General features: G+C 42.7%; 1 protein-coding gene across 1 annotated transcript in view; it reads right to left on the reverse strand.

Annotated features, from left to right (window-relative positions):
• Positions 1 to 20,871, reverse strand: part of Sgms2 (sphingomyelin synthase 2) — a 95,955-nt gene that overhangs the window by 38,552 nt on the left and 36,532 nt on the right. Inside the window, exon 2 of the mRNA XM_045143002.1 lies at positions 16,241 to 16,349. The gene's annotated coding sequence lies outside the window, so the exon portion shown is untranslated. The remainder of the gene's footprint in view (positions 1 to 16,240; positions 16,350 to 20,871) is intronic.

Raw genomic sequence — 20,871 nt, forward strand, 5'->3', positions numbered from 1 at the left:
AGTGAATTCTACGTCAGCCTGAGCTACAGTGAAACCCTACCTTGAAAATCAAAAAAAAAAAAAAAAATTTATTTGAGGTGGAAAGATGGCTTAGCAGTGAAGGTGCTTGCCTGTGAAGCCTAAGAACTCATATTCAAATCTCCTGGTCCCATGTAGCCAGATGTAGTGATGCAAACATGCAATGTCACACATGGCCACAAGGCGGCGCACACACTTGGAGTTTGTTTGCAGCAGCTGAAGGCCTCTCTCTCTCTCTCTCTCTCTCTCTCTCTCTCTCTCTCTCTCTCTCAAAAACAAATAATAAAAATGTTTTATTTCATTTGTTTATTAGAGAGAGAGAGAAAGAGGTAGAGAGAGAATGGTGTGCCATGACCTCTAGCCACTGCAAATGAACTCCAGACACATGTGCCACCTTGCATCTGACTTACTTAGGTACTGCGGAATAGGACCTGGGTCCTTGGGCTCCACAGGCAAGCACCTTAACCACTGAGCCATATCTCCAGCCCAAGAGAGAAACTTTCTTTTAAGTTTTGTTTTTACTTTTATGTGGGTATTGGGATGAGCAGGCTTTGCAACAAACACCTTTCACCTCTGAACTGTCTCTCCAGTTGGATGGGGGTATCTTTAAAGGAAAAGAGTGAGTTCCACGGGAGGGTCGGAGCTCTCAGAATGGAAATGGGTAAATAAGTACTTCAGCTCATGTCCTAAACTACACTTGCCGTTTCTTTCCACCAGACATGCCCTCTTCCTTTCTTTCTTTCTTTTCCAAATTGTAACACATTCAGCCCTAGTTACTCAGAATAAGTAAAGTCATAGCTACCATATTGGTGTCACGCCAGTCCACTGCTGCCCCAAACTTACCCCAAATCCTTCCCTTTTCCATCTCCCAACTACCTACCCTGTCAAGCTTAGTTCAGGTCACAAACACCTCCTACCTACAACAACAGCCACAAGTAATTAAATACTCTTTAAAAAGATGCTGGCATTGGGAGCTGGAGAGATGGCACAGTGGTTAAGGTACTTGCCCACAAAGGCTAATGACCTGGGGATAAAATCCAAGTCTAAACATAAAAGTCTAAACATATTATATTTAAATTTCTTTATATTTCATATGCATCTTATACACACACCTGCAAGTAAATTTATACAATATCCTGTGAACATGAGGTCAGGAGTGGAACCTTCACTTAGGTCAACGTGTCAGTGCTCAAACTTTTAGATTTTGTATCAGGGGTGCTTAACCTATAGGAAGACAATCTAAAAGTTACCTGACAATTGTTAGTAATTCATATAAAATTCACATTAAATAATCACATAGCCTTCAAATGTGAGAAAGATTTGAATGACAAAGACAAAGGATAAAAGGACTTGATGGGAAAACATCCAAACTCAATAAAGCAGGAAGCCAGAGCCCTGCAGCTACAGAGGCAGGAACAGCTTCGTGCTATTCTGAAAGTAGCTCCGAACTTTAAAAACAAAACTGCACTCAGGGACATTCCCAGCTTTTTCACAGGTGATCACCTACAGAGACCTCCTCTGTACACACTCTCACGGACACACAGTCAGAAACTTGTATTTGAAGAGCCACTATCAGAAAAGTTTTGAGGAAATGTTAGGTGACCACGGTGTAGATTTATCTACCCTAAAAAAGTGTAAGCATTAAAAACCGTTTGGAGAGTGGGGGAGATGGGTCAGTGGTTACAGGTGCTTGTTGGTAAAAGCCTGTCAGCCCAAGTATGGCCAAAGTTCAAATCCCCAGTACCCATATAAAGCAGATGCACAAAGTGACATGTGCATTGGTAGCAGCAAGAGGCCTTGGCACTCTCATTCTTTCTCTCTCACCTCATAAATAAATAAAATGTTAAAAACACGACTGGAAGTAAAAGAAAATTCTGAGCTCAGAACAAGTCTAATTTTATGCTGTGAAGCCAACTGTTTTTGGCTTTAAGAAAGCTTTCATTTACAAATACTTTTTGTCCTTTAAATAATTTTTATCAGCATTATGATCATGCAAAGCTAATTGTGATATATTCTACATTCTCCCCACCAAGACAATTTTTTTGAGATAGGAGTCTCATTAATTCGCCAATACTAGCTCAAAACTCAATCAACCCTCCAGCCTTGGTTGGGACTACAAGCATAAGCCGCTGTGCCCAGCTTAAAAACTTTAGTTTAACAATACCAGGCTGTCAATTTTCCTTTTGACATTTAAAACAAGGTCTCATGTAGCTCACAGTGGCTTCCAACTTGCTATGTAACTAAGGATGACCTTGAATCGGATCCGCCTGCCTCTACCTCCCAAGCTGGGACTATAGATATGTAATACTATGCCCTGCTAGAATTGGAATATATTTTTCTTAAACTGACATATCTTTTAAATATCTACAAATTTCAAATGTATAACTTATTAATGATTTAAACATACAACACATTCTTTTTTTTTTTTTTTTTTTTTTTTTTTTTGGTTTTTTAAGGTAGGGTCTCACTCTGGTCCAGGCTGACCTGGAATTAACTCTGTAGTCTCAGGGTGGCCTCGAACTCATGGCGATCCCCCTACCTCTGCCTCCCAAGTGCTGGGATTAAAGGCGTGCGCCACCACGCCCGGCTATACAACACATTCTTTAAGAGGTTTTTTCTTTCTTTTTTAAAATTTATTTTTATTTATTTGAGAACAACAGAGAGAGAAAGAGGCAGATAGATAGAGAATGGGCAGACAGGGCCTCCATTCACTGCAAACGAACTCCAGATGCATGTGCCACCTTGTGCATCTGGCTTATGCGGGTCCTGGAGAATTGAGCCTAGAACTGCGGTCCTTAGGCTTCACAGGCAAGTGCTTAACCGCTAAGCCATCTCTCCAGGCCCACAACACATTCTTAATAGTTATTGCTAATGCTTATATGGTATTTCCTTTTGCCCAAACATTAGGTATTGTTTACCTAATCTCCATCAAGGCTCTGAGGTCGTTATCATTATAACTTGATTTCATAGCCGATCATAAGATTGAGTGTCTCAAGGTCACCAGCAGGTTAAGAACCAAAGGCACCATTCAGTTCTTTCTTAGGTATGGTCAACAGACCATTCTACCACTAGTTGACAAAATGAGCATGAGGTCTGAGGATGAGTTCTTATAGCAAAGAAAAGAAAGCCTGGTACTTCATTCTTGCTGTACCATAAGAGCCTGCTATGATCACAGCTTCCCACAGGCCGCTATCCCCTGATATCCTCTTGCTAGTCAATAAAAATGTCCCACAATTACCAAGGCACAGGTTTATGATGTTCCCTTGATAATGGCACTTCCCAGGTTTCGGTCAGTTTACCTCCTCTACCTTTTCTTCTTATATTCATTTTCAAGAAAAGGGGAGGGGGCAGAAATGCTCTAGAAAAGTAGAACTAGGGACTGGAGAGATGACTGAGCAATCAAGGAGCTTGCCTACGAAGCCTAAGGACCCTGCTTTGATTTCCCGGTACCCATGTAAGGCAGACGCAAGGTGGTGCATGTATCTGGAGTTTGTTTACAGTGGATGGAGGCCCTAGTGTGCCCATTCTCTCTCTTGCTTGGTCTCTCAATCTCTTGAATAAGTAAATAAAACATATTTTTTAAAGTAGAACCAGCCTATGTTGAGTTTTCTGTGCTAAGGAGGTGAGGTAATGTGGGAAGGACCCCCCCCCCCCAGGTTACCTTCATTATGGGGAGACAATGCAGACATGTCTTCAGGTCCCCATCTTGTTCTAACTTGTGGGAGTTTGCTTTTCCATTTTCTCATTTTAATACAACCTTGTTCTATTGCCGATATCTTAGATTCCTAGCCATGCTTACAGAAAAGCAAATAAACAAACTTCCCTTAAAAAGGGAAAGATATGCTAACGATCACATCAAACACAACTAAAGAAGATGAAAGAAATTTCATTTCTCATAGAAGGAAAAGCAGCAGTGTGCGTCAATCAAGTGTGCTAAAAGTCAGATGCTCCGGTCATCACCTCGGTGCTGACATTCTCCCATGATGGGGATAATAGTCCAAAGAATGAAAATAGCCAGGTTGGTGGTGCACACCTTTAATCCAAGCACTTGGGAGGCAGAGGTAGGAGGATTGTTGTGAGTTCGAGGCCACCCTGAGACAACATAATAAATTCCAGGTCAGCCTGAGCTAGAGTGAAACCCTACCTCGAAACACACACAAAAAAAAATAAATAAGTAATAAATAAATTCTTAGCAGCATGGGCCAGTATTCCGCCCTGACTAATCTGTGCAGGAAAGTAAACATGGCTTGATATGTATGACAGAAACCCACATCCGGGTTCTTGTTCCAACTCTGCCCTTGGATGGGAGCTACAGCAATCACCTGACGGCTTTTGTTTCTTCTGCTTTGGTGCTTTCTATCTTGGTTTTTAGGTCATCCCATAGAATAGGCTATGTGAGAAAAAAAAAAAGAGAGAGAGAACAGGCCTCATATGTACGGAAATAAACGGTGGAACAATCAGTAGCAAGTTCCATTCACTACCTGGGCATCTGAGTGGAGCATGAACAAAGCATGTCAGAAGGTCTGGTGCAGAACTCCTTTTCACATTAGGACTGATCCTAATTAAACAAAATACTCTTCCGTTTTGTTGTTGCTTTTTGAGACAGGTCTTACCCAGGCTGGTCTAAAACTCTCACTCTCCCAATACTCTCCCTGATACTTGGCTCTAACTGAATTAAGATTTCAGTGAAGAGTTCTTGATTCAGGCTCATTTGAGAAGAAATAAGGCCTTCACACTTCAGGAGATTATATAGATAAAAGGCAACGACACTTTTCCAGGACAAGACAAGAAAAGCGAGAAGAACGTCAAACAGAGGAGCGTTACTGCATGAGCTGAGGCAAGCATCAAGGGGCAGAAAGAGTGTAAGACTGAGCAACCAATTATCCATGATCTGCATACAGACTTAGCAAATAAAACGAATTAACATAAATTAAGTTTAAGATGGTTAAGAGAAAGCATGCCTTTAAACCTCAGCACTCAGGAGGCAGAGGTAGGAGGGTCACCATGAATTCCAGGTCACCCAGGGACTGCATAGTGAATTCCAGGTCAGCCTGGGCTAGAATGACAACCTACCTCAAAAAATAAAAATATAAAAATAAAAGTTTAAGAAGCCTTTTCTTAAGTACTTAATTTGGGAGATCTGAGTTATTTCCCAGCCCCTAAAACTGCACATGGTGATGTACAGAGTCTGTCCATGGAGTTCATCGTCCCGCATTAATGTTTACAGGCAGATCTCTTACAGTATCAAACACAAATCGACCTCATTGGAAAGGGATTTTTGTTCCTAGATTCAAACCTTTTTTCTAGAGAGCAGACTATTCCATCTCAGTAAAACACACACACACACACACACACACACACACACACCCTAAGCCAAATGACTTTGAAATGAATTGGTAAAATGGTCTAACTTTTTTAATGATGTTATAAATTTGTTAAGAAATTTCTACCTCAAGTACTTTTAGGAAGAAATAAATATAAACAAAGCAGGTGAGCTCTATAAAAGGTTACATGTTTCAATTCTAAGCATTAAGGTTTTGGTTTTGAAAGTAAGTTATGTTGGCTCATAATGTTTTAAGAATAATGGGTAATATAATTTTCCATCAAGTAACAAATATTCCTAAAACGAGACTGAGATCTCTGAGCTAGAGGCCTCCCCCAGCAGACTAGCTGCCGCTGTACTAGAGTGTGCTATGCAGCCAGCAGTGGATCCTGAAAGCTAAACAACTGACCAGCCAGGCAAGATGTGCCCATTGGTGCAGTATTGTTATGGGGGTAACCAACTGTTCTCTGATTAGGTTTAGGGAAGGCCTGCAGCTGCAAAGACCATAACCCTAAGGTAAAAGTTGCTGTTGTGGGCTGGAGAGATGGCTTAGAGGTTAAGTGCTTGCCTGTGAAGCCTAAGGACCCCAGTTCGAGGCTCGGTTCCCCAGGTCCCACGTTAGCCAGATGCACAAGGGGGCGCACGCGTCTGGAGTTCGTTTGCAGAGGCTGGAAGCCCTGGCGCGCCCATTCTCTCTCTCTCCCTCTGTCTTTCTCTCTGTGTCTGTCGCTCTCAAATAAATAAATAAAAATTAAAAAAAAAAAGTTGCTGTTGTCATGAGGCTGAATCGATGGATTATGCCCACCAAACTGCCTATGTTTATGTCCACGTATTAGTGGGATACTAGGGAGACTCAACATTCATCGAAGTGCTGAGAAAAACAGTACAAACAAAACCCTGTTTCTTGCTTTCAGAACTTTAAGGAGACCTTGAAAGCCCCAAAGCAACTCTTCAGGGTGGCAATCCCAATGTAGCCTTCCAAAATATGACCTCCAAAGTATGCGATTCTGGAAGTAAATCTTAGTTACAATTTCTGTAACCACAGGCCTCAAAACCATAAAATACATAAACCCTTGAAAATAGTCCCATTTATCTTTGTGTCTTTTCTCCCTTCCTAACCCAGTCCCGTCTCCCAGGCAGTTGGAAGAGACAGAACATGAGTCAGCACTTCCCCAGAGCACACAGAACAAGACGCGGGCTCTAGCGCCTCCTAATACTGGTGCCAATGTGTGCAACCACTTTCTGAGGTAGGAACCACTGTCATCTCTGTCTGAGCGATTATAAGCAACACATGGAAATCAGGCAAGTGGCCTAGATGGAGTCTGAACCAAGGCAGTACCTCTTAGCTGCTGAGGTATGTTGTGACTTTCTGAGACCCTGGGCTAAGTCAGCCGTCGGGAATGTGTCTTCTTTTCCTAAAGGCAACGGGTTTCCTTCCTCGTGAGTCGTTCTGTAGAGACTGAGAAGCTGCACACCTTTTTGCCCTCAGCCCTTCCTCACCCAGGTTTGCACTGAGCTAACATCTGTGTTTGTCCTGTGAGCACAGAGCCTTCCAAACACTGGCCAGCCCCACCTTGTCCCACACAGCGCCAAGCTCAGGCCACCGACGGGCTGAGTGCCTGTGTGGATGTTTATCCCACTCTCAGGGACTTAGAAGAGGACATTTCCTGGAAATGTTGAGGTTGGACATTTCTTTGCAGTGAGGTGTTCAGCATGTGTGAATCACTGGTGCGGAGGGACGTGTGCGTTTGGCGGGGACGGTGGCTCAGCACGGGTTCAGGTTTGGGCAGAGGCAGCACTGGTATTTACTCAGCACCAGCCCTCTGCTGTTGCTTTAATCTTATTAACCTTGACATTGTTCCTTCCGCTTTCTCACTGGTATTAGAGGCTCTTTCAATGGCTCTTTTTTTTTTTTTAAAGAGAATTCAAAAGATACTATGCTATGCAGACAACAGATCCCTTATAGCCAAAATAAAGGTGGCATTGCTTTTCCTACTGAGTTCTCAAGACAAAGTTAAAACGGAAGGATTCTGGTAGAATCCTATGGTGCAATGCAAGTTACCTGCCATCCTTATGAGATCTCTGATAAAATAAGTCAACACAATTCTAGTGACTAATTCTCAGTTACTAATTCCAGCCTCATAATTGAGAAAGAATTTTTTAAGTCAATTAGAGGACTGACTCATTTGATGGGATATATTCCAAGCCAGAAAAAAAACAACAACTATATTTTCTAATAACAAGAACTGATGGCTGCAATATAAGCAGCTTCAAAACTGAATGTGTCATCTGGTTTGACATGGGTTCTGGGGAATCGAACCTGGATTCTTAAGGCTTCACAGACAAGCGTCTTAACTGCTGAGCCATCTCTCCAGCCCCAGTGTTTTCATTTTTGATATTCTTGTTTTTATTTTGACTGAATAGTCTTTTCAGCAGATATGCCTGCTATTGACATGCATATGGTGTAAATTTAATCTTTGTGAGAAAGCCCTGGATTCTTCATTTATTTAACCCATTTGCAGTAAAGGACAGAAAAAGTAATTTTAGAAATTTTTCTTCTTATCCTTGTTAAATAATATTATTTTATCATATTATATATACATATATTTATTTATTTATATTATTTGTATTCATGGTCTGATAGCCATGACTACTAAAAGCTTAATAGATAGTATGAATTATGTTTTGACAACTGTAAAACAAGTATATTTATTAGAAATGTTCATTTTAAATACTTTTTTTTTTTTGTTTTGTTTTGTTTTTCAAGGTAGGGTCTCACTCTGGTCCAGGCTGACCTGGAATTAACTCTGTAGTCTCAGGGTGGCCTCGAACTCATGGCGATCCTCCTACCTCTGCCTCCCAAGTGCTGGGATTAAAGGCGTGCGCCACCACGCCCGGCTTTAAATACTGTTTTAATGCTTTTCCTTCTCCAAAAACACTTTTTTTGACATGCATATTTAAAAGGAAAAAGATTTTCCAAGGCTAAAAGTCTTTTGAATAATACCAAACCTCACATCATATCTAAAAATAGAATTTTCTCATTATCCAGAGTTCGAAGATTGTGGGATATATTTCCACTAGTGGCAAGAGATATAGAAGCTCTTCAGAAATAATTTTTTGATGGACCTCTAGACACTGCAATCAAACCCAGCATATGCCACCTTGTGTGTTTGTATGACCTTGAGCACATGTGTGATCTTGTGCATTTGGCTTATGTGGGTCCTGGGGAGTCAAACTTGCGTCTTCAGGCTTTACGGGTAAGTGCCTTAACTGCTAAGCCGTCTCTCTAGCCCTCCAAAAATAACTTAAAGTCCCTAACTATGTTGAAAGAAGGTTTTTCAGAATGTGATTAATAGTTGAAAGCCAGGGGCTAGAGAAATGGCTTAGAGGTTAAGGTGCTTGCCTGTGAAGCCCAAGGACCCAGGTTTGATTCCCCAGTACCCACATAAGCCAGATGCACAAGGTGACTTATACATTTGGAATTTATTTGCAGTGGCTAGAGGCCCTGGTGTACTCATTCTCTCTCAAATAAGTAATAAAATAAAATGTTAAATAATAGTTGATAGCTAGCCCTAAAAAAGTTTTGCCTCATGCATACAGCCAGAACTAGAAAGCTTAGGTCATTAGTCTCAAATGCAGCTTGGATTTTGGGGAATGAAACTGCCTGAGATAGGTTTTCACTGCATAAATTTGTTTTTGACTACCTACTGAATATAAACTTAATAAAGCAAGATTATTCATTCTTCTGCTATAACTTAAAATTGTTCATCAACAAATGTCTCAGCCACCCTAAGACTACATAGTGAATTCTAACTACAGAGTAAGACCCTACCTCAAAAAATAAAAAGGAGTTTCCATTTAGCAAATTATTGGGGCACCAGTGAGATGTTACCATGTGGCCCAGGAAAGGGTGGTAACTAAGGGCTCAGCAGGTAAATAAGGATGTGACCAGAATTCAAACTCTATCCCAGTTGACATTCAACAAGGCCCTTCACTCTTTGTCAAGCAGAAACAACTGTAGCAACTCTATAAGGTTGGTATAAAAACTGAAGTAACACACATGTAAAGCACTGGAAATAGTTGCCACCACAATGTAATTCAATCTCAGTTAGTAACCTAAAATACAAACAGTAGGGCTGGAGAGATGGCTCAGAAGTTAAGTGCTTGCCTGCAAAGCCTAAGGACCTGGGTTTGATTCCTCAGTATCCACATAAAGCCAGATGCACAAAGTGGCACATACTTCTGGAGTTCATTTGCAGCGGCAAGAGGTCCTAGCAGGCCCATTCTCTCTCTATCTGCCTTTCTCTCTCACATGTTCTCTCAAACAAATTAAGAAATAAAATATTTAAAAAAAAACCCAGTAGCTGCAACTATGTCATACATACAGTGTCAGCTGCCATGGTTAATCTTGCCAACTTGGCTGGATTTAAACAGTTACCATGGACACACAGCTCTTCATATACTCATGAGGATGCTTCCAGAAAGGTTTCATTGAAGAAGGGACACAAACCCTCAATGTGGGCAGCAGCCACCAGGATTGGGGTTCTGGACTGAGTGAAAGGAGAGAGTGAGCTAAGCACCAGAATTTACCTCCTGCTCCCCCTCCTCAGTATGGACTCAGTGTGACCAGCCAGCACTCACTCCCATTGCCATGCCTTCCCACCACGATGGGCTGTATGTACCCCAGTGGACAGTTGGTCAGAATATACCCTTCTTCTCTTCCGCTACTGCCTGTGAGGTATTTGACCTCACCATGAGAAAACTAACTACTGTATAGCTACGACCTCAAAAACATCCCAGTCAACCCTGGACATTAATAAACAGCACTCTTAGGCTAGAGAGATGGCTTAGTGTTTAAGGTGCTTGCCTATGAAGCTTAAGAACCCAAGTTCAATTCCCTAGGACCCACATAAGCCAGATGCACAAGGTAGCACATAGTTCTGGAGTTTGTCTTCAGTGGTCTATCTCAAGTAAATAAATAAATAATTTTTAAAATATTTTAAAAAAGAACTAGCACTCTTGACTATATATAACATGGTTAAAATGTATCAACTCTCACTTAATCATAGCCAAAAGACTGAGAAGCAATAAAACATTTAAAGCCTTGAGGATAGGATGGCTTAACAGTTAAGGCACTAGCCTGCAAAGCCAAGGAACCCAGGTTCAATTCCCTAGGACCCATGTAAGCCAGATGTACAAGGTGGTACATGCTTCTGGAGTTTGTTTGCAATGGCGGAAGGCCCTGATATTCCCATTCTCTCTATCTGCCTCTTTTTCTCTCTCTCAAATATATAAATTTTTAAAAAATATATATATATATGGAAACAGTAGCTCAGGACTGTGGAGATGGTTCTGCAGTTAAAAGTGCTTGCTTGCAAAGCCTAGGGTCCTGGGTTGGATTCCCCAGTGCCCACATAAAGCCAGATGCACAAAGTGGTATATGTATCTGGAGTTTGTTTGCAGTGGTAGAAGACCTGGCACTTCCATACTCTCTCTCTATCTCTTAAGTAAAGAAATATTTAAAAGATATAATAGGGCTGTAGAGATGGTTTAGTGGTTAAGGCACTTGCCTGTAAAGCATAATGACCCATGTCTGACTCTCCAGATCCTACAAAGCCAGACGCACAAGGTGATACAAGTGCTCAAGGCCACACATGAGCATAAGGTGGCGCACGTGTCTGGAGTCTGATTATAGTAGCTGGAGGCCCTAGTGCACCAAATCTCTTTCTCTTACTCTAGCTCTCTCACATAAAAAAGGGCCAGTCTGCTGGGCTTGCCTCAAAAAAGAAATAATAGGTCAGGGCTGTAAAGATGGCTCAGCAGTTAAGGTGCTTGCCTGCAAAGCCTAATGACCCAAGTTCAATTCTCCAGTACCCACATAAAGCCAGGTGTACACAATGAGGCAAGCATCTGGAGTCTGCCATACCTCCAGGCCCTGGAATGCCCACACTGTGGCAGGGTATGGTGGACCATGCCTTCAATCCCAGCACTTGGAAAGAAGAGGTAAGAAGATTTCCATGAGTTCAAGGCTACCCTAAGACTATATAGCGAATTCCAGGTCAGTCTGGGCTAGAGCAAGACCCTACATTGAAAAACCAAAAAGAAAAGAAGAGCAACTCAAATTAGCAACTTTCTATTTGGATGTTAAAACAAGTTAAATGGGATGCTAAGGCAAACTGAACATACAACACTCAAACCTTATCTCAGCCTTTGAGCCTTATGCCAAATAGTGGCAAAACTGCCCTAAAAAAAAAAAAAGAGAGAGAGAAATGCAGGGCCCAGTAGGCCCCCAAATGTGCCCTAATGTGAAGTTCCTAGGGTTGTTTATTTGCAGATAAGATTCAAAATCAAAATAAGACTCAGAAATCAGATTGCTTAACCAAAACTCTGTAGCTAGAAATACAAAGGAATGCGTCAGTCCATTTTTTTTTTCTTTTTCTTTTTTTACTAATAAAATCACAGGATCTCAAGTCAGAAGGCTTTCAGCCGCAACGCAAACAGTAAGATGATGCAAGACCCAGGTGTGAGGCTTCACCGTTTGACTAAAGCCATCCCCAGCCCGGCCGCTTTCTTCCTTCCCCGGTATCTTAGATGTAAATGCTAAGTCACTGTTCAGGTATCCGGGTGCACACTTTTTTTTTTTTTAATTTATTAGTTTTCTTTCAGCAAATACAGGCAGTTTGGTACCATTGTTTAGGCTCATCCATGATCTACCCCCTCCCATTGGACCCTCCTTGTTGATGTAAATGGGTCGTGCATTGTGGAGTTAGCCCCCAGTTATTAGTATGATAAATGTCTCCGCATATCATGACCCAACATGTGACTCTGACATTCTTTCTGCCCCCTCTTCTGCAAAATTTCCCTGAGCCATGTTGGGTTCATTTTTGGTCTGCTTCAAGGGTGCACGCTTTTTAATCCATCACAGACTGCAAGTCAAAACATGGTATGAAAAGTCATCCAACTGTGTTCGAATGTGTCACGCACCAGTGATACAGTGGGCAGATAGAATACGGAAATCTTAGCAACACTGACAAAGGAGAAAAATCTGAGCAGGCCTGAGGATGCAGTGCCTGCCTCTGCTGTGCAAGGGTCGTTTGTACAATGACCTGTTTTGGTGCTCTATACCGAAGGATGGAGCTAAGGAAAGCAGGCTTACTCTTAGTAGATCACCTAAGTATAATGCATTCCCCAGAAGCACTTTTTTCCCTTAAATGTTTATAGCATTAAAACTATAAGGGCTGGAGAGATGACTTAGTGGTTAAGGCGCTTGCCTGCTAAACCTAAGGACCCAGGTTCGATGTCTCAGTACCCACATAAGCCAGATGCACAAGGTGGTGCACGCGTCTGGAGTTCATTTGCCATGGCTAGTGGCCCTAGCGCACCCATTCTCTCTCTATCTTTTTCTCTTAATAAATAAATAAAGTATTTTGAAAAGAAAAATGTAATGCTTTAGGCCTGGGCACCATAGAACACTCTTTTAATTTCAGCACTCAAGAGACCAAAGCAAGAGATGAGTTCAAGGCCAGACTGGGCTATACAATGAGACCATGTCAAAAAAAAACAAAACAAAACAAAACAAAAAAACCCACAAATCAAACAAATAAAAAAAAAACAACAAACAAAACATAGTACTTTAAAGATGGACAAACACTACCTTAACTTATGCCATAGAAAATCTAAAGTACCCTGTTGCTGAAGACACCATATGCTGCTGACACAGAACATGGAGAGACCTGGCTAGAATTCAGAAGAAAGCCAGTCCCCTGGCAGTCAGCCTGCCTAGTGCTGGAAAGTGCTACATGAGCTACTGGGAGAAAGTGGCCAACAATGGTCTGAGCCACCAGAGGTCTAAGCTACCCAGAAGCAAAGACCCTAACAGGATTGCCAGTGGCACACTGCCTTGGTGGGTAACCAATAGCTTTCTGATTGGCTAAGAGATCCACTTAGTGTAAAGGAACCTATATCTGGAATTAAGAACCAGATCCGAATCCTATGGAGACAAAGATTATGATCTCCAGTGTCAAGCTCTCACTAGTCTTTGGCTAAAAGAAGGGTTACATGCATCAAATTTTCCCTAAATTAATAATGCTTATCCTATTTAAACTAGGCGGACTTCACTCTCCGTTGGAGAATCTATTGCTTTTCAGAAGGTGGTGAGACCCAAGGAGATGAACTACCCCTCACACTTTAGCCAAGCCACAGCTGAAGCCACAGAAGAATTGGGGAGATGAGCAAGAGTGCTGCTTCCACAATGAACCTGATAATCAGTGCCAGGGTGAAGGAGACAGACCCCGAGGATACTCAAAACTTACCAAAGCAGAGATCCAGAGGCTCCTAAAAGCTCATCACTTAAAACTCACCCACCACAGCTCAGGGAATTTGAGGGAAGAGGGAGCAGAAAGATTGTAGGAGCCACAGGTTTACATCATGCCCAGAGACATTCTCTCCCCACAAAAAAATAAATGCTGCTCCTGCAACATGTAACCCACAATTCCATACCTACAACCCCACTGAGGAGCATCCCTAACAGAATGGGAGTAAGGAAAAAGAGGTTACCAACACATAATGTATCCTTACAAAATATGTTGTTAATAAAAATAATAATAAATGCCAGGTGTGGTGGTGCACGCCTTTAATCCCAGCACCTGGGAGGCACAGGTAGGAGGATCACTGTGAGTTTGAGGCCACCCTGAGACTACATAATGACTTCCAGGTAAGCCTGGGCTAGAGCTAGACCCAACCTCAAAAAATTAAAAGAAAGAAAGAAACAAACAAATAAACAAACTACCCTCTAGTAACCATGTACAATCTTAAAAAACACCAGTGAAAATTCTGAATAAACAACATTTATAAATTAAAATGCATTTGAGAAAACAATCAACCAGACATCAATAACAGGTACTCTCATAAGTTTCTAGTCCAGCTATGCTAACTGGGGAAATGGCTCAGTAGTTAAAGGTGCTTGCTGGCTAATCATGCCAGCTTGGATTCAATCCCCTATTACCTATGTAAAGCCAGATACACAAAGTGGCGCAATGTGTTTGGAGTTTACTTGCAGTGGCAAGTGACTCTCTTATACCCATATTCTCTCTTTCTCTCTGTGTCTTGGAAACAAATAAATAAAACTATTTTTAAAAAGATGCTGGAGAGATGACTTAGCAGTTAAGGTACTTGCCTGCACAGCCAAAGGACCCAGGACCCATGTAAGCCAGATGCACAAGATGGCACATGAGACTGGAATTCATTTGCAGAGGCTAGAAGCCCTGACACGCCCATTCTCTCTCTCTCTCTCTCTCTCTCTGTCTCTGTCTCTGTCTCTTTCTCTTGCTCTCAAATAAATAATTTTTTAAATGATGCCTGTCAAACTGCACATAGCTCTTTGCAAGTTTATGTACATATAATTGCATATACACAAAATGACCAGTGTTATTTACCACAGCATGGCTTAGAAGCCAATATTGGCCACAGCCCAAATGTCCATCAATGGGTCACTACTTAAATTGTGATAGATCTCTACTGGACAACTATGACTGCTTTAAAAAAAGTGAGGGGAGACCCGGGCGTGGTGGCACAAGCCTTTAATCCCTGCACTTGGGAGGCAGAGGTAGGAGGATCACCATGAGTTCAAGGCCACCCTGAGACTACATAGTGAATTCCAGGTCAGCCTGAGCCAGATTGAGACCCTACCTGGGAGGGGGGAGGAAGGGAAGGGAGGGGAGGAGCTAGGTTCACACTGATTTGCCAAACTCCCCTGCACACACTGGGAGCAGAGAGTTCTATGTTACGGAGAAATATAGCATGTTAGCTGTGATATCATGAAAGGGGCAGATATAAATTCATTTGCTTATTCATGTGTAAAAGAATTCTAGAAAGGGTTGTTAGGAACTGACAACAGAGGCCAGGAGGGGACAGTAGAGGCAAAATTTGGGCCAATTCTGAGAATCTGAAAAAACAAAGGCTAAAAATAGTATACTTGAAAAATAATCCTCTTTCAGGCCTAAGTTTTGTCAGCCTAGCAGCTTTTTTTTTTTTTTTTTTTTTTTTTTTTTTTTTTTTGCTTGTTGCTTTAATAGGCTTCTAAAATTTTGCAGTCTATATAGCTTTACATTGCTTTATTTTCCAAAGCAAGATTCCAACAGTCCCCTTCTCCGCCCTCCTCGTTGTTCCCTGCCACGCTGAGGGGCGTGTTCCCAGGACTCCTGAGACCTGGGCTCCCTGCTGTTTGCAGAGGCCGAGTGGGGCGTTTTCTGGAAGCTGTGAAGCGAGGATCTTATTTCCTCGCTTGCTGTCTTATTCACAACACCGAACAGCGCCTGGCACACAAGTGTCTGCTGAGTGGATGGATCCTTTTCTTCCTCAGCTCCCATGGAACACACACGAACGCGGCGCCATAAGCTGTTCTTAAGGGTTACGCGGTTCCGAGTGTTCACTGAACTCTCCTTGTACAACACAAAGAGGTTTGGGTGCTACTGCTAAGTCCCTTGCTGTCATTTAGAATATCAACCATGAGATGGATCACTGCGTAAGGGGCACTTGCCTACAAAGCCTAATTCCAGGTCCAGTTGCCCAGTACCCTCATAAAGCCGGATGAACAAAGTGACACAGGCATCTGGAGTTGGTTTGAAACACCTAAAGGCCCTGGCATGCCCATTCTCTCCCCTGACCCTCTGCTTGCCAATAAAGTAGTTAATAAATTAATAAATAAGTTGATTTTTAAAATATCAACTACATTACTGAGTAAACAGCTAAGACAGGCCCAAGGCTAAAATAAGACCTCCTAGTTAAGGTGTCTGTGTAGTATCCTAATGGCACCAGGGAAGCGACAGAGAACCAGCAGGCCAGTCAACCTTTAACTTGTGTATGGTATTGTAACAAAGAGCCAGAAAGTTCCAAACCTACCACTGCAGAAGGTTGCACGCTGGATCACACGTTGGTCCTTGCAGCTGCCAACACTCAGTCTCCTCGAAGATCCTCTCTGAGAATGGGGTAGGGCCGGAGTATGGTAGCTCTAGGAAGAGGGAGAAGTCAGGTTAAGGGTGATGCTGTTGCAGTTGAGGGTTAGCTCAGCCAAGAAAGTACTTGCCATGCAAGCATCAATCTCTAAAACTCACGTAAAAATGCTGGGTGTGGTGGTGCATGTTTGTGATCCCAGCACAGGGCAGTAGAGGCAAGTCAATCCTGGGACCCACTGGCAACCAGTCTAGCCTAAGTGAGCTCCCAACCAATAAGAGACCCTGACACTCTCTACCATAGGCTCCAAAACTCAGAGACCACTGAGGAAGAGTTAGCCCAAAGATTGCACAAGCCAAAGGAAGGGGAGGAGTGCTTCCAATAATGTCATCCAGACACAAAGTGGCCTTGATATTGGTGACCTCAGAGTGGCTGATGCTACCTACACAAGGCCTGCATGATAAGAGGGGAAAAAATGATGACAATGAAATAGCAGAGACTAATTGGAAAGAAATGATTCAATGGGAGGGGCACTCAGGAAGGGGAGGTGAGAGGCGGTATGAGGGGTTATGACCATGGTGTACCATCTACATGTATGGAGGCATTGTCTCACAGAAGGTGGGCAGTGCTGCTGAGGAACATCCAAGGCTTTCCTCTTGCTTCTTTACACACACATGTACATAGGCACATACACAGTCACACACACACACACAGGCACACAAAAAGAACAGTGCTGTGGCTCACACCTGCAATCTCAGGAACTCCAGAGACTGAGGTAGTACGTATATTGCTATAAGTTTGAGGTCTGTCTGGGCTTGTTTCAAAACAAACCAAACCACCACCAACAAAACAAACAACAACAAAAGGAATACGTGGGGGTTGGGAGTGTAATTTAGTGGTAGAATACTTGCCCAGCATTTTGTAAGAACCTAGGTTCAACCCCCAGCAACACACACACACACACACACACACACACACACACACACACACACACGGCAAAATGAACAGCTCACCATGACTATTAATGGTGACGCACGCCTTTAATCCCAGTACTCAAGAGGCAGAGGTAGGAGGACTTCTGTGAGTTCAAGGCCACTCTAAGACTACATAGTAAATTCCAGGTCAACCTAGGCCAGAGAGAAACCCTACCTCAAAACAAAAAAAAAAAAAAAAAAAGAAAGAAAGAAAGAAAGAAAGAGAAAAAGAAAAAAAAGGTCTAGAGAGATGGCTTAGCAGTTAAGCGCTTGCCTGTGAAGCCTAAGGACCCCGGTTCAAGGCTCGATTCCCCAGGACCCACGTTAGCCAGATGCACAAGGGGGCGCACTCGTCTGGAGTTCGTTTGCAGTGGCTGGAGGCCCTGGCATGCCCATTCTCTCTATCTGTCTCTTTCTGTCTGTTGCTCTCAAATAAATAAACAAACAACAAAAAAAAATCTGTATCTAACTAGAGGCCTCACACCGATCTGCAACCCTAAAATGATTTTCATTTCCAGTTGAGATCCCGTCATTGAAAACACACAGCTCTGGGGGCTGGAGAGATGGCTCAGCAGTTAAGGGGCCTGCCTGCAAAGCCAAAGAACCTCAGTTCAATTCCCCAGGACCCATGTAAGCCACATGCACAAGGCGGTGCATGTGTCTGGAGTTCGTTTGCAGTGGCTAGAGGCCCTGGCACAGCCATTCATTCTCTCTCTCTGCCTCTTTGAAATAAATAAGTAAACATTTTAAAAAGGATGGCATACTGGTACAGGCTCTAGCAGACAAACTTTGATGAAATTATTCGAAGTGAAAGAAGCCAGTGAAAAAAGGTCACGTAGTTCATAATTCCATAAAGGAAAAGTACAGAACAGGCGAGCCATGCGGGCAGAAAGTGGAGGGCGGGCTGTCAGGGCTGGAGGAGGGAGGGTGCGCTGTGCATACTAACGCACAGTGGCTTCTCTGAGGTGATGTAGATGTCCTAGACTTGAACGGGGGTCACACATGTACATTCCAAACACACTGAAATGTAATGAATCATATCCTTTATTAGGCCATATTCACTGACCACAATGATGGGTTTTACTGTGTACACTGTACACTTTAAAAGAATAAATTCTGTGCTAATTATATCTACATAAAGCTGTTGGAAAAGTAAAAGAAAAAGGTGTTTCAGCTATACTGTGTAGAGATGAAATAGACTTCAGTAGGCCAAAACTGATGCCTGTGAGTCAGGCCCATGAAGGGTCAATGGCCCAGGTTTCCATCTCAGAAGCCACACCACCCTTCATGGGGCATTCTTCCTGCTTTAGGAAGAACAGGCCCCTGGAGGACAGTTTCCTCCTTTTACCTGAAGCCTTTCTCTCTCCCAACCCACCTACCATGACCACTCACCAGACCCTATGCCAGGCCACCATCGAGTTTCTCCCAGAAGTCTTGCTCACTCCCCTGGTTGCTCATGTTTCCACCCCAAACACTTCAGTTACCTCACATTTCAAAGATTTCTAAGGCACTGATATGCTCTATCTTTAATTTCTTAGATACTACAGCTGAGTCAAATTAAAGCAATTATGGGCTGGAAAAATGGCTTAGAGGTTAAGGCAATTGCCTATAAAGCCAAAGGACCCAGGTTTGATTCCCTGGGACCCACATAAAAGCCAGAAAGTTGCACAACGTGGCGCACGCATTTGGAGTTCATCTGCAGCGGCTAGAGGCCCTGGAGTACCCATTCTCTCTCTTCCCTCCCCCTCTCTCCTGTAAATAAATAAAAATGTTTTAAAAATTAAAGCAGACAATGATTGTGATGGGGAGGTAATATGATGGAGAATGGAATTTCAAAGGGGAAAGTGTGCGGGGGGAGGGAGGGAATTACCATGTGATTTTTTTTATAATCATGGAAAATGCTAAAAACAATTTTTAAAAATGACAAGAAAAAAAATGTCCCCCCTCCCCAAAAAAAATTAAAGCAGATAAGAAGCTCTTGACTGTAAGTCTGTGGACAATTAAAATAGTGTACAAGACAGCATTAGTGACATCAGCAATACTGACAGCTTCTAGCCTTTATTTAACAACAAGCTAAACACAGCACCTTCCATCTAGCCAACTTGAACATGCACATCCTTGCCAAAACAGAGAAACTGGTAAGTAGAGTGGGAAATAGATTGTAAATTCATGTGCATTATTTCCAAAAATATTTAAAACATAATAACAAAGAGATATTACATTGAAAAAAGACACAGTTTGACACAAATAGTGTCACAGAATTTTCTAAGTTATTTCAATTTGAAGTTTATATACCATGATCAACTTTTCACAGAGAAACAAAATAGGGCCAGGCATGGTGGTACATTCCTTAATCCCAGCACTCGGAGACAAAGGCAGGAGGATCACTGTGAGTTCAACGCCACCTTGAGACTACATAGTGAATTCCAGGTCAGCCTGAACTAGAACAAGAGCCTACATCGAAAAACGAAAAAATAAATAAAAATAAAACAATGTTTTAATTTGTATCAACAACAAACATAAACATAGAGAGCTGGGTGAATACAAGCCCCAGAGAACTGGATATAGATAAGAATGCCAAAGCCACTCGGGAGGCAGAGGTAGGAGGATTGCCATGAGTTTGAGGCCACTCTGAGACTACATAGTGAAGGTCAGCCTGAACTAGCGTGAAACCCTACCTCAGAAAACAAAACAAAAAAAAAGCCAAGCCCAAGGCTGTGGGGCAGTAACTGCACCAACTTCATCAGGTCCTTTAAAAAGCATGTTTTAAAGCCAGATGTGGTGGCACATGCCTTTAATCCCAGCACTCGGGAGGCAGAGGTAGGAGGATCACCATGACTTCAAAGCCACCCTAAGATTACATAGTGAATTCCAGGTCAGCCTGAGCCAGAGTGAGACCCTACCTCGGGGGGGGGGGGAGCATGTTTTAAATGGGGGAAATAATAGCAGTACTTTACACAGAGTAAAGATGTTATTTGGTTAATAAATAGTTGAGAGAGACCAGATATACTTTATAAATCTTACAGAATGAGTAAAATCAGGCTGTGTATGTGTTTTTCATCTCTTTTGTCGGCACAGCAAGCAAAACAAAACAAAAATGTTCAAATTCAGAGGAGGGGGTAGGATATGACTGTGCTTGGGGAACCATGATTTTATTCTCAAGAAAAGAAAAAACCCTCTCCTTACCATTTACTATTAACATACCCCTGAAGGTCTGGAGAGCAGAGATGATAAGCAACAATTTAGTCCAGATGGCCACAGTAAGACCTTAGGATAGTTTTTAGTATTTATTTATTTATTTATTTATTTTGCAGTGTCCCTTGAGGAATCCCAAAGATCAAGCTCCCTGAAGCTTGAGCTTCAGTGGGAAACCCTGGCCATGAACTCACAGAGCGCTGCAGACAGCCTCGCTCCGCCCTGGATCCGCACAGCGACAGAGGAGCAGCCAGGGCAGGTATGTGGACCCAGCTCTCCAGCATCAGGACCTGGCGGAAACACAGCCGCGGAAAACCACTTGGTAGCCCGACGCACATCTGATTTGCGGTTAATGGGTGGGAGAGGCAGTCCCCGACAGAAGAGCAGTCCTGGGCACCTCCGGGGATCAGG

This window comes from Jaculus jaculus, chromosome 2, assembly GCF_020740685.1.
Source record: "Jaculus jaculus isolate mJacJac1 chromosome 2, mJacJac1.mat.Y.cur, whole genome shotgun sequence".
Lineage (NCBI taxonomy): Eukaryota > Metazoa > Chordata > Mammalia > Rodentia > Dipodidae > Jaculus > Jaculus jaculus.